The sequence below is a fragment of the Euprymna scolopes genome, chromosome 5 (assembly GCF_053919585.1).
Source record: "Euprymna scolopes isolate OS-2025 chromosome 5, ASM5391958v1, whole genome shotgun sequence".
NCBI classification, from domain to species: Eukaryota; Metazoa; Mollusca; class Cephalopoda; order Sepiida; family Sepiolidae; genus Euprymna; species Euprymna scolopes.
Window position 1 is genome coordinate 82,426,711 of NC_136486.1, and position 13,268 is coordinate 82,439,978.

Sequence of the window (13,268 nt, forward strand, 5' to 3'; positions counted from 1 at the left end):
CGAACTCTTCAGCTTAAAATTCATAGAAAACATGAATTGGAACAAATACATTGAGGACGTTGTCAAGACTGCTGCTAAAAAGTTACTCACACCAGAGAGTATCCTATATCTTAACAAGACCACACTTGACCCATGTGTGGAGTATGGTTGCCGCATCTGGGCTGGTGTATCTGCCACTAGTCTTTCAGTCTTAGTCAGGATCCATAAAAGAATCTCAAATCTAATACCACATTATAATTGGCCAAACTCCAAACAATGTTACATCACTGTGCCTGTTCTACAAGTACTTTAATGAAATGTGCTCTGATTAATTCATAACATTTGTGCCCCATCGACATACATACTCCCAAATAACCTGACAAGCAGCAATATCCCACCTCTTCACCATTGAGGCCTTTAGATGCTGCGAAGCCATCTACTCTAATAGTTTTTTCCCTTGATTTGTTAGACTTTGGACATCTTTTCGTATTTCTTGACTCTGTCTGTACTAACCTGTAGAAGTTTAAATGTACTGTGAACAGATATTTTCCTTCTCAACTCCCTACAGTTTGGGATGAAAAAGAGTAAAAAAGAAGAATATATGTGTATGTATCTGTGCAAGTTTGTTTAAAGAAGTAAATATACAAAAAATGTGTTTGTATGGATAGAAATAAGTTAATAAGCAAAAAAACAAAACTAAATAGAATAGAGGAAACAATGCATAATTAACTTTTATTCAATATTTCGTTTTATTGAATAAAAGTTAAAACATTGGAAGTGATATTGAAATATGGGTTGGGTGGATAAAGTGGAAGGATGTGTTCGTGTGGGAGTGAAATTGATTGGTATAAAGTTGAGTTTATTGAAAAATGTTTGCTAGAAGATTAAATAATTAGTATGTGGAGAAAAGTGAATCAAAAAAGGAACTAAGGAGGAATATTATGGCAAGAAAGATAGGAAGAAAAAGAGAAAAAAGGGAAGCAAACTAAATATAAACTTGGAATTTGGATAAAAATCCAATGATCCAATTTCACTCCTCACCTGACTTTAACTCATCATTTCCTTCTCACCCCCCCCATCCATATTTAATAAGGTTCTCGTGAAGATCGCAGAGGAGTCAACATCAGGATCCATCATTCTTTTGTCAACTTTGCCTCTGTGACAAGCAAGAAACGTATCAAGAACCACAAATCCATGGAGTGAAGATAACAATATTGTTCTCTGCATCCGTAACCACAAATCATTTCTGTGTTCTCGAATAATCCTTGAATAACTTCAGATGTACGATTGAGTCTTGCTGCTCTGGAGATAAAACTCTGCACTCTTGTTAACATATCGAATATATCGGCACTCAATAAAGATGACTTCATGCAGACCAAACAATCCTGAGGCAGTGTGTTGGCAGAAGACCAATTCGTTAATCAACAACAGCTGCAGCAGCAGCACTTACTTCATGACTTTGCCTTGATGAATACGAGAGCAGCAGGAGCAGCCTGCCTGCTAGTAATGACCTGACATCTCAGTTATACAATATAATCATCATCACCACAACAGCTGTGGTCGATTCCAATGCTTTATGAAGGCGAACAAAATCTTATTATCGATTGCTGCAAAAATTATCCTTTTGAGGGTAAAATCCCACAAACTTACTTTGCGATTATCAAACTGCCGCATAATTTAAAAATGCAAATCTTTTATGTACAGCATTTTGTTGAGTAATACAAACGAGCTAAAATATTTTCATTTACAAATATATTTTTTATGTGAACAATAACAATTTAATTTCAATTTTCAATTTAATCACTTTTCCGTCTTATAAATATTCATAATACATACATTATACACACATACATACATGCATACATACATACATATATATATATATATGTATGTATATATAGATATACATACAGTCGTATAATGCACGTAAACATGATATTTTAATTTATGCAGATTGCGTATGTTATAGAATCAATCCTCTATTGATTATGTATTATGAGGAATAATTTCCCCGGTGGTTTAATTTTCAAAAAAAAAATAATAATAATGATAATGTTGTCCATCAAATTCTGTCTGTGTTTGTTTAGAATATCACATCAGCTGATATTTAGGCTTGACGATGAATGCCCTGGAAAAAGTCACTTCTGGTTAATGTTTAGTTTTAAAATATGCAAACAAAGAAATGATTTGTGGAGATTTTAAATGGTACTTCCTCTTTTATCATAAATTGAACTCATTAATAAGAAAAAAATTTTAATAAAATGGTGAGGTACACCCGGGCTTGAACAGAGGATCATTTGATCTGTAGTCGAATGCTCAACCACTAAACTATATTTCCAGATTATAATAAAGCTGTTATTTAAGAAGAAATAATTTGCTGAAATTTTATTATCTCCCTTGCTGCTGTAATATAAAATATTCCTCTGTAAAAATTATTCTTTTTATCTATAAGAGAGAAAAGCTATTTTTACAATCAGATTTTTTCGATTTTCGATACTTGTCGGATGAATTTCTGTACAAAACCTCTAAGAACACTGTCTATAAATTCAGCAGTTTCGAAACCTATGAAGAAAGAACACACACACACACAAAGTGACTTTTATATAATAGTAGATATATATATATATATATATATATTAAGTTGAAAAATAAATTTTTAGTGATAAGACAAATCTATGAGGATAATAAAAGCTCTACCCAATTAAGAGGAGCAAAAATAAGAATAAGTTAAAAAGATAAAGAGTAAAGTTACATAGGAACTTTATCACATTATCAAGTCAATAACGGTTACAAAATGGAAATAAGGGAGAAATCTCTTTAAGCCATGGCATTTTGAAGTTAAACGCTTCTCATCAGAAGAGGAGAAGCTGGCATTAAACAAAAATAAGAGTAAAAAGACAACACCGACTTTAAAATCATTCAGATTAGAAATGGAAAAAATTTGGGGGTGGGAGATAATATGATGGGAAGAAGAACATGAAAGAAACAAAACAAAAAATGCCAAAGAGATTTCTCTCTTATTTCCCTTTTTGTAATCGTTATTGACTTGATAATGTAATAAAGTTCCTATGTGACTTTACTCTTTATATTTTTAACTGATAAAAAATAAGAAAGAAGAAAAAGAATAAATAACAGAGGGGTAAAGAAAAAGCTAATATTAGGCGTTCCTAAAGTACTTTTTGTTTTTATGTATATATATATTTTTTTGTATGTATTATTTTAATTGATAGATTTAATGAAGAGCATTTTAACAGGTAATAAGATCATTTTAATGGGTAATAAGGTCATTTTAACAGGTAATAAGATCATAATACCAGGTTTAATGGATGAAATTAAAAAGAATTTCCATTCGTCTGTAAACAAAAAATATGGAAAACAATGGACAAATAAGCTAAATTGACATTTTGAAATGTTCTGTGTTTTGGAGAGCAGGGTCTTAATTTTGATGGTAGAAATTGACTAATGAAATCTGGGCAGAAATAATTGCTTGAATTAAAATTCCAAACATTTACTAAATTATATTCGTCTTCTATTCTAAAATGATGACAGGAAAATCTGCTCAAATTATTGAGGATTGATGGCCTTTGTCGATTCCAATGCATCCATGATTCCTGTTCATGCCCTTCTCAAGGCGTCTTTCTCAAGACAGAGGTTGTACCAATCAGATCTCTAGCCTTGAAAATAGTTGGGCGTTTTGGCAATCCACAATCCTCTGTTTCATTGACCTTGCAGCTGTCTTTGACTCTGTTGATCGAGTCTCAATTCTGGCAAATCATGCCAGCAGATAATATGCCCGCAAAACTTTTATTGAAAACTACTATCAATCTACAAGGACCTGTATATGGGTCTATAGTAATGAGTCAGGGATGTTGGAGATGAGGTCAGGCGTTTGGCAGGGCTTTGTCCTCTCCTCCACGATTGATTATATTCTCAACGAAGCCCTTCAAGTTCATAAGGGTGTTGCGGTTGGATGAAATATGAGCATGCCTGACCTTGCTTATGCATGTGATATCATCCTGCTTGGATTGATTGGCGAGGAGATGCAAGCTGTGCTCAACCGAGTGCAGACTGTTGCTTGCAGATTAGGATGTGCATCAATGCTTCCAAAAACAAAGGTCATGTTCTCGCTGATTGACTAGGATACCTGGCATCCCCTCATCCTGGATGGAATTCACTTAGATAATGTGGATGTTTTTGTCTATCTTGACTCTACTATCATACTGACTGAGCAGGCAGTGCTGGAGATTGGAGAGCGAATAGGATTAGTACAGTCAGTCTTCTTCCATTTCAACCAGTCTGGGCTCAATGGGAAATATGCTTGGACACAAAAGGACATCAGATAATCGTGAGAACCATTCTTCTTTATAGTTGTGAGACATGGCCTATGAGAACAGCGGATTTGTGCAAACTGGAAGTTTCAACAACATTCTGCGTTTTGCAGCGTTCTGCATTGCTACTGTAAAGATCGTCTTCCAGTTTCTACTCTCTGTCAAAGACTAAACTACACCATTTGACATCTCTAGTAGTTTGGACATGCAGCTCATCAACCAAAGGGAGAGCTCATTTACAAAATCCTCTTTTCCTCCTCTGGCTGGCGAAAACATAAAGACCTGAGTAGCAACAATTAAGAATAATCTGGTGGTACTATCAGGTTCACAAATAGTTGGTCTCTTGCAATGGAATCGGGAGTGATTAGACATATCCTACAACCTGGCCCAAGATCATTGAAACTAGACTACAATGATTCAAGATGTAGTCCATGCTCAGAAAGAAGCTCAATTCAACCAAGATGTACAAGTATAAGTAAGTATTATATTTTGAGCTCAATTGATATATTGTGCTATTACTATGAGGTTTTTGGGTAAGTAAATGTGTTAAACATTTGACACTAACATACTTTCAAAGTGAAGTATAGATATCATTTATTGAGTAGGTACAATTGACATGGTATGACCTCTAAGATCAGCTGTAACCTTATATGGAAAGTAGACAACTCGTTGGTTGGTTTATTATTGTGACAGAGGAACGATTTAAATTAGATCTCGGTTGCTAATGAGACTTTAGTGAAGAAACATGTTATATAACAGTAGGCAGTAAGCGCTTATACCGTTGTATACCCTCGTTCAAAAATAATCTAGACAGAAACTTGTAGTAAAGGAAATTGATATCCACTACATAAGAAGAGAAAGAATTAGTGGAATATGATAAGTAAAGGGACAGCAAAAAATAGTGACCACATGAGCTCTTTTATTTTCAAACTTGCCAATGAATTTCAAGAGAGGTATAGAGTTTTTTGTACAAACGTCGGGAAAGGAAAATGATTTCATTGTGGGGAGCAATGAAATTGTTAATTTTCAAAAACCCGTTACTACTATTATAATTACTATTACTACTACTAAATAAAATAAAGTTTAAATTAATATTGTAACTTTCTTTGTGAAAATATCAACTCCAAAAGGAAAGGGCCTAAGAACATCCTTGACTATCAAAGCAGACAATATTCTGAGACGACACCATCACAGGCACCATCATTTCATTGTGTTTTGTTTACCACTTTCTTTTCAACAAATTCCGATATTACTCTGAAATAACTCCAAATATAAAACATGCAATCATCAAGCCTGAAGAGAATTTAGTTCATCCATTTTCACTTAATTTTCATCGTCATTTTAACTTTTTGTTTCTCGTATCATATTTATTCATAGTCAAAAGATTTGCTTGTTTTTCCCTCTTTTTATTTAACGGTGTTTTTAGCAAAAGCGATTTTGCATAACAAGTCGTTTTTATGAGCGCCAAAAGTTTGATTAAGAACTGAGTACGTTAATATCTCCATCCTTACAATCGTTGCTTGTTAACGTTTTACTGTTGCTGACAACAGTTCATTGTTTGGCTTTATGAAGAAAATAACTTACTTAGACATTCTCCAGCTTGTCATTCTTTCATAACTAATAGTTTTTCTAAGACAGAAATAGAAATACAAAATAAAAAAACTGAATAGGTAGTTTTTTTTTAAATAAAGGAATAATAAGTATAAGTTGTGTTAACATAAAGAAAAAAAAAAAAGAAGAGAGAAACAAATATGTGAATTCTCTCTCTTTTTTGTTCATATATTATTTTTACTTTACACGTAACATGTTCAATATAAATTGATTCAACAAATGTGCTTTTGTTGTTTTCTTTTAAAGCATTAATAATAATAATAATAATAATAATAATAATAATAATAATAATAATTATTATTATTATTATTATTATTATTATTATTATCATCAATGTTCTACTTATTATTATTTTTATTTTTGTTATTATCATTAATATCATTATTATCATTATCATTGTTATTATTATTTAAAAAAAACAAATTTACTTTATTGGTTATTACTATTACCACTAATATTATTACTAGTAATAGTAGTAGTGGTGGTGGTGGTTGTAATGGTGGTATGTTTTTATTATTTTTGTATTATTACTGTAGCTGTAATGGTAGGTGTTGTTTTTTGCTGTCAGTTGTTTTTGCTGTTAATATTATTGCTACCGATATTAGTGTTGCTATTATCATTGTAGATTTTATTTCTATTGTTGTTGGTGGTGGTAATGGGAATAGTGGTGGTAATGGAGGAAAAAGGTCAGGTGGCGATCTTTGACCTTTGTGGGGAACCCTCCTAGAGATAATGTCTCGATAAAACTATCGGTGGTGGTGTAATCTTAAATTCACTAACCCCATTTATGGGAAAATGTCAAATCAGCATATTGAAAATAACGGCGTGAATGAGGCTAGAACATCTTGTGATGGTCTCACGTCAGATAGGTGTCCCACTGATCAACAGGGTGGGTCCTGTCGTCATCATACAACTGTTCGAAATTCTGAGGATGTGGCTGGATATAGGGGGAGTGAGAATTGCCAAAGAGGATACCAAGACACGAAGGGAGTTGGAATAGGAAATGTAAAAAAAACGTGGAAGGATGAGGAAAGAAGAGTCCTGTGGGAATGCTTTGTAAGAATTGGAAGTACCAAATCTGGTGGATATATCCGAAAAATGAAGGAAGAATGGGAATCGAGAGGAGGAGAAGCTAGAAGTGTCGCGAGTTTGGTATCCCAGTTAAAACAAATTAAATATAACAACCTACTTTTAGTGATTGCAAGAGAAGAGATTGAATGGATGGTTAGGAATGAAATGAATAACGAAAGTAAAATTGATGAAACTAGCTCTGATGAAAGAACTGAGAGAGTGGAAGTGCAGAAGGGAAATGATGGGAGGCGGACAACTGAGGAGGTATTTGTTGGAAATGGGAAACTGATAGAAATGAGCAAAGAAATACAGACCCGAATGTGTTTAAAATGATCCAAGTTTATTAAAAACAAAAAGTTATCAATTGCCTTTATTTCCCAAAGCTAAAGTTTTAAAAAACCCTTAAGAAACATTTAAAATAAATAAAAAAATAATACAAAAAGACGACAATTCTTACTTGTAAGAAAGGCTGAAAGAAAAGAACATATAAAAAACAGAAAACAGTTCTTTTGAGTCCTTGTTTTTTTGTGAAGGAAACTTCGGTTGAATAATCTTTCCTGAAGGTCACATGTGCCGATAATCTGCTCGACTTGACGGCAAAATTAATTTCTGTTCTTTACAGAAAAGAAATCCTCAAAACACGGCCAGTTTCTTGTGTTAATCCTTTAGAGACTCATTTTCCAGTCGATAAAACCTTATGCTTTTTAATAACTGGGACTAATTTTCCAGTAGATAAAACCTTGTTGTTTTTTAATAACTGGAACAAAATTACAATGAAACTTTAATAAGTCTTTCTAAAGGAGAAAGAAAAAAAAACCGGTGGCAAATTTAACGTCAAATCTCTTTGACGGAGCCCGAAATAAAACCTCCTCCTCGCCGGCAGGTGATCTTCGAACTGATGAAAATAGGTAAAGGCCCTTTCTTCCTCCCTTAGGGAGAGTAGCAGACTGCTGGAAGGGAATTATAACGATGATGATGATGATGATGATGATAATGATGGAATTGACCTGCAAACGGCTGATCAAAAAGTGCTTTCCTTTTGCTAGATGTCGAGATGTTGAATGTGTGTATATAAAAAAATAAATAAAAATTATTTCTTTATTAAAATTTCAACACTCTCCCGACAAGAAAAGAAAAAAAGTTATTGTAACAAAAAAGTTTTTAAAACTTAGATCAGGTTAAAATTTAAAGAGGCTTAATCTTTTACTTCTTTTAAAAGGTCGAAATTTGATAAAAAAAATTTAATAAAAAAAAACACTTAAAATTTCGAAAAATATTCATTGTCTACTTGTTTTTAGGGAGTTTTTAAGATGAAAATTTAAGATGAAAATGAAAGAGGCTGTCCTTCATTATGGAGTAATTACGAGAACTAACAGGCAAGTTTGAATTATCTCCCGAATCTATAAAAAGCCAGTCATATCTACTCCTAAAATAGTAGCAGGGCGAACATAGCTTTCCTTACATAAAACCGAAATATATTTCCTGTGCAGGGAAAATGCGGCACTAAAGGTCTGTCGAGCTTCACACATCAAGCCCAACAAAACAAGACTGACAAGTCTTTTAAAAAACATCCAAGCCCCTAGCGTTTGAAATTTCCAGGGTAAGATCCAAAGCTTCAGGTTCCAGCCTCTGGGACTTCACTTCAGTCTTCTAAAATCTATGCCCTCACAGATCTTCAGAGGGGCTGCACTACAAATGATATAGCCAGCAAGCACTCCAGATTTTACAGCCAGATGACACTCAACTGTAAAAATCCAGTCAAGCTAAAGTTTGCTAAACTCTTGTTTGAAAACTCTCCCCATGACCCACACACGGAAACAAAGGGATACAGGACTCGAGATCCTGAAAACTTTGGAGATACTGAGCTTATTCAGTACCTTTCCTTGGAAGGAGTTGTAACAAGTCAAACTCTTGTCCGTCCACTAACTCTTTTCAGAGTTATTTGCTCGGTGCAATGGGCTCATATCAGGCCTGAAACTACTTTCACCTTGATAAGGGTACGTTAAATGGTCAGTGGTAATGTACCCATTAGGATTAACATATGCATCAACGCATGCAGAAAACAGGGCTTGGCCATCTTGGCAACTGCCCAAATCTAAACTGATTAAAAAACTCTAGCTGTTGGACTGATTAAAAAACTCTAGCTGTTTAATAATAGGCACAATGCCTCTATCCAATTCCCACTTAAATTCCTCCATGAATTGCATAAAATTCTAGGAATCTATACTCAACAAATTATGGACCAAACTGGAGTACTGAACAATTCCTAACAAATTTAAATTCTTTCTAACTATATTTACGGCAAGCTGCAATCTAGGCAGATTAAATTTAATTGCTGCACAATTTTCTAACTGCGGCCTGACCCTCACTAAGCCGAATTCGCCAGTACTTAGAAAGTTGGTCTCAGCAACCGGGCATTCTGGTTCAGGATCGGAAACATTGACCGGCATTATCATCGGTGTATCAATGCTAATAGAATCACCTAACTTACCACTAGCTAAACTACGCATGGCTTCTCTAACACTATTCTGGAATGCATCTACCCAAGAAGCATCCACGTCCAGAAATTCTAAATCCACAGTCTCAGGAGAAAAACAAGCATCGACTTGCTCAGTCAAGTCAAGAAACATGTCTAAGCTGTCTCTAATCTCAGTCATATTTTGTCGAAAGATAACTTTAGGACAATTTTTGTCTGAACTCATAAAGCTGAGGACGAGAATAATAGCATCCATAGCAAATAACCTTTCTTCCACCAATGTACGGTAAGAAGAATTTGAAGACATGCTGAGGCTTTTAAAAATATTAAATAAATGTAAACTAAAGCCAAATAAATATCACACAGAATTCTACCTAAATTTTAAAAGTAAATTGACTCCTATAGACAGTTAAAACTAATACGCCTTAAACTGAGGTTTGGGTTAGTAATAATTTTAAACAATAAAATTGTGCAAATAAAATTATCAATTAATCACCCTAAGGTGTAAGTGAACACAAAGTTGGGCTTAACGAAGGAGAAAATCCAATTCCAAGGATGCACTTTGGATTGGGACAAATTAACTAACCTCCGAAGGAAATTTCTTATATCAACTGCAAAAGTGCAGCAGAATTTTTCTAATTTTTTCTCCTAACAGAAAAACTATCAATTTTTCCTTCTCTGACTGAGGAGAGAAGGATTTTTTATTTTTTATTTTAACAAGTGCAGAAGAATTTTTCTTCTAACAGGAAACTATATATTTCTTCTAAAAGAATAGAATAATTTTTTTTCCTATCGGAAAAAATAAAGTATTTTCTCTTCTTTCACTACGGGCAGAAGAACTTTATTATCTTTCTTCTAAATAAAAATCTACAGAAAAATTTCATATTATTACTGGGAACAATAAATTATTCAATTTCTTAACTAAGGGTAAAAGAAACCTATTATTCAAATTGAAAAAGTACAAAGAAAATTCTCTTTTCTGGCCAAGGACAGAACCAAAGTCAGAAGGAAACTACAACTTAAATTTAATTATTAACGCTAAGTCCCGGGGCAAATTGCCACGTTGTAGACTTACAATAATTAAATGCACCCAACTGCCAACTATTGATGAAAACAAAGAAAGGAAATATTTCTTTTTAAACTTTCTTCTTAAAACCTGAGGCGCTAAGGTTTGGGGATAAATGAATTAACAAAGAAGAAATAAATTCTTTGTTGAAATAAACGTATACAATTTACTGGAATGACAAATATCTCCTAGGAAACCTATTTCCTTTTTAAATCTTTTTCTTTTAAATAATAAACCCACTATGACTATGGGAAAATAATTTAATTGTTGATAAATAAATTTTTCGTAAATTAAAAATTATAGGAGAGCAAAAAATATCTCTTAATAATCTGCTGTTTATGACTAAATAATCGGGAGGTAAATATCTTATTAAATTTTCGCTTAAATCACGAGTTAAAAGGTAATTTCTACATAATTAAATAATACATTCAATTTTCAAAGTTGTATCAATAAATGTTACGGGTGTTCCACTAACGTAACAAATAAAAGGGAAATGCAAATTTGTAGGGGAGAAATTCTAAAGCAAAAATGTTTAAATTTCAATTCCCTAAAAAATTCAAAATGGTGGCATGGTCAAGGCACATAAAAGGTGGAGGTAGCGCAGTGCCAGACAAAAATGGTGGGAAACAGCTTACAAAATTACATACAAAATATACAAAAATGGAAATAAAACAATCAATAACCGGATCAAATTAAAATGGGTCTTGCTCAAAATGTTAAATTTTTAGAGAGTCTAAAATAGTAACAAAAAAAACGGACTAATGTAAAGCTTAATGGAACGGGAAAATCCCAACTTATATGCTGACGTCACGCAGACAAGTTGAAATAGCGGGAGAATTTAAAAGCTCCCACGTGGTTGGAAACATATCAGACTTGAAAGAAGAAAGCAAAATTCAGAAAATTTTAGAGAAAAGTCTTATGTATTTCGTAAATACATAAGACTTCGAAAACATAAATGCAAAGTGTAGAGGTTTAAAAGAAGATGTCTTATGTTGTTTGTAAACGCATAAGACTCAGAGTAATAAATGCAAAGTGACGGATTTAACATCAAATATCTTTGATGGGTCCCGAAATAAAACCTCCTCCTCGCCAGCAGGTGATCTTCGAACTGATGAAAATAGGCAAAGGCCCTTTCTTCCTCCCTTCCTCAACCCCCTCTCCAGAGGGAGGGAGGGTAGCAGACTGCTGGAAGGGAATTATAACGATGATGATGATAATGATGGAATTGACCTGCAAACGGCCAGTCAAACAGTGCGTTCCTTTTGCTAGATGTCGAGATGTTGAATATGAGTATAAAAAAAAATAAATAAAAATTATTTCTTTATTAAAATTTCAACAGAACTGCTTGAAATGAATTCAGAAAGAAATCCTTCAATCTATATAAATAAAACAGTAAATGTATGTATGTGTGTGTTTGCGTGAAAATATTTAGCCGATAAACTTTTAAACTACTGGTCACATAACATGGAAATTAATTGGAAATCACCAAGTAAAATCTTTTTGGATGGAGGAATAACGGGTTGAATATGTCCGCAAGTTTAAATGCAAAATATTAATTTCAACTTGCTGACATACTTTTGTGGATGCGCAAATTCATTGTAAAATGGTTTAATATATTTCTTATTTGTTTGTCAATAGTTCAACTAGTAAGGAACTTTTGAAATAAGTACTGTTGCGCGAGCCTTTTCTAGTCTCACACAAAAACATGCGTTCACATCTCAAGCTATATTACTTGTCATATACATACGCGCACACAAACATACGCGCCCACGTCCACACACGTACATATATTCACGTTCGCGTACATACACTCACATTCACGTATATACACACACACACGCTAACATACACACATGTACTCACATACATGCACGCATGGACAACGTCACTTCCCCTTTCAAAGGAAATCCACACATGCGCAAAAGACCACCGGAAACACCTATAAAAGCAAGAGACAATCTGTTTCCAGCCTTTTTCCAACTCGCTTTCTGAGGTGAGTGGTCAGCGCACCAACCGCCGCCGCCGTTTCGGCAGGCGTGCGCACGCATGTGCCTCGCACCACTTGCTATTATGTGGGGCAGAAATCAACAGACAGTACGTACACTTTATACGCTTTCTCTCTCCATGAACTGAATTGACATTCTCACTCTTTCTCTCTCTATCTACTACTTGTGCCAGAGAACACCACCACGTAGCTGACTGCTAACATGGCGCAGTTTAACTGATATCAACCCTCTATCCTTTTCTTTGTCTACACGATGGACTACCATTTCTCGTTCCATTACATTACTCACTTGTCTTCCCATGCGTGAACAAACGACAGTGACCCGAACGTGAGATGAACACACATTTCCTTTTTCCTTCTATACTACCAATCCTGCAACAAACGATGGTTACACCCGCGCGGACATGAACACGTGTTATATCTAAAACATTCATTCTTTCAACAGTAAATGACACGTTTATCTATTCCAGCAATCGAGTCTTTGTTTCCTTCATTCCATTCGTTTTATTATTTTTCTTTTGTAACGGGATTAGGATTTATATATGAGTCAGTATGTTATATTCGCTATGGAAATCATGTATGAGTATGACACTTTTGACGTAAAGAAAATAGTTTTTTTTTGACACAACAGAAAAATTTCTATGAAAGTATATTAAAATGAAAAAGAATATAGATAGATTTCTATGAGTCGTTCTGGTTATTATAATTGATTTAAAAAAAAAAACAATTTAC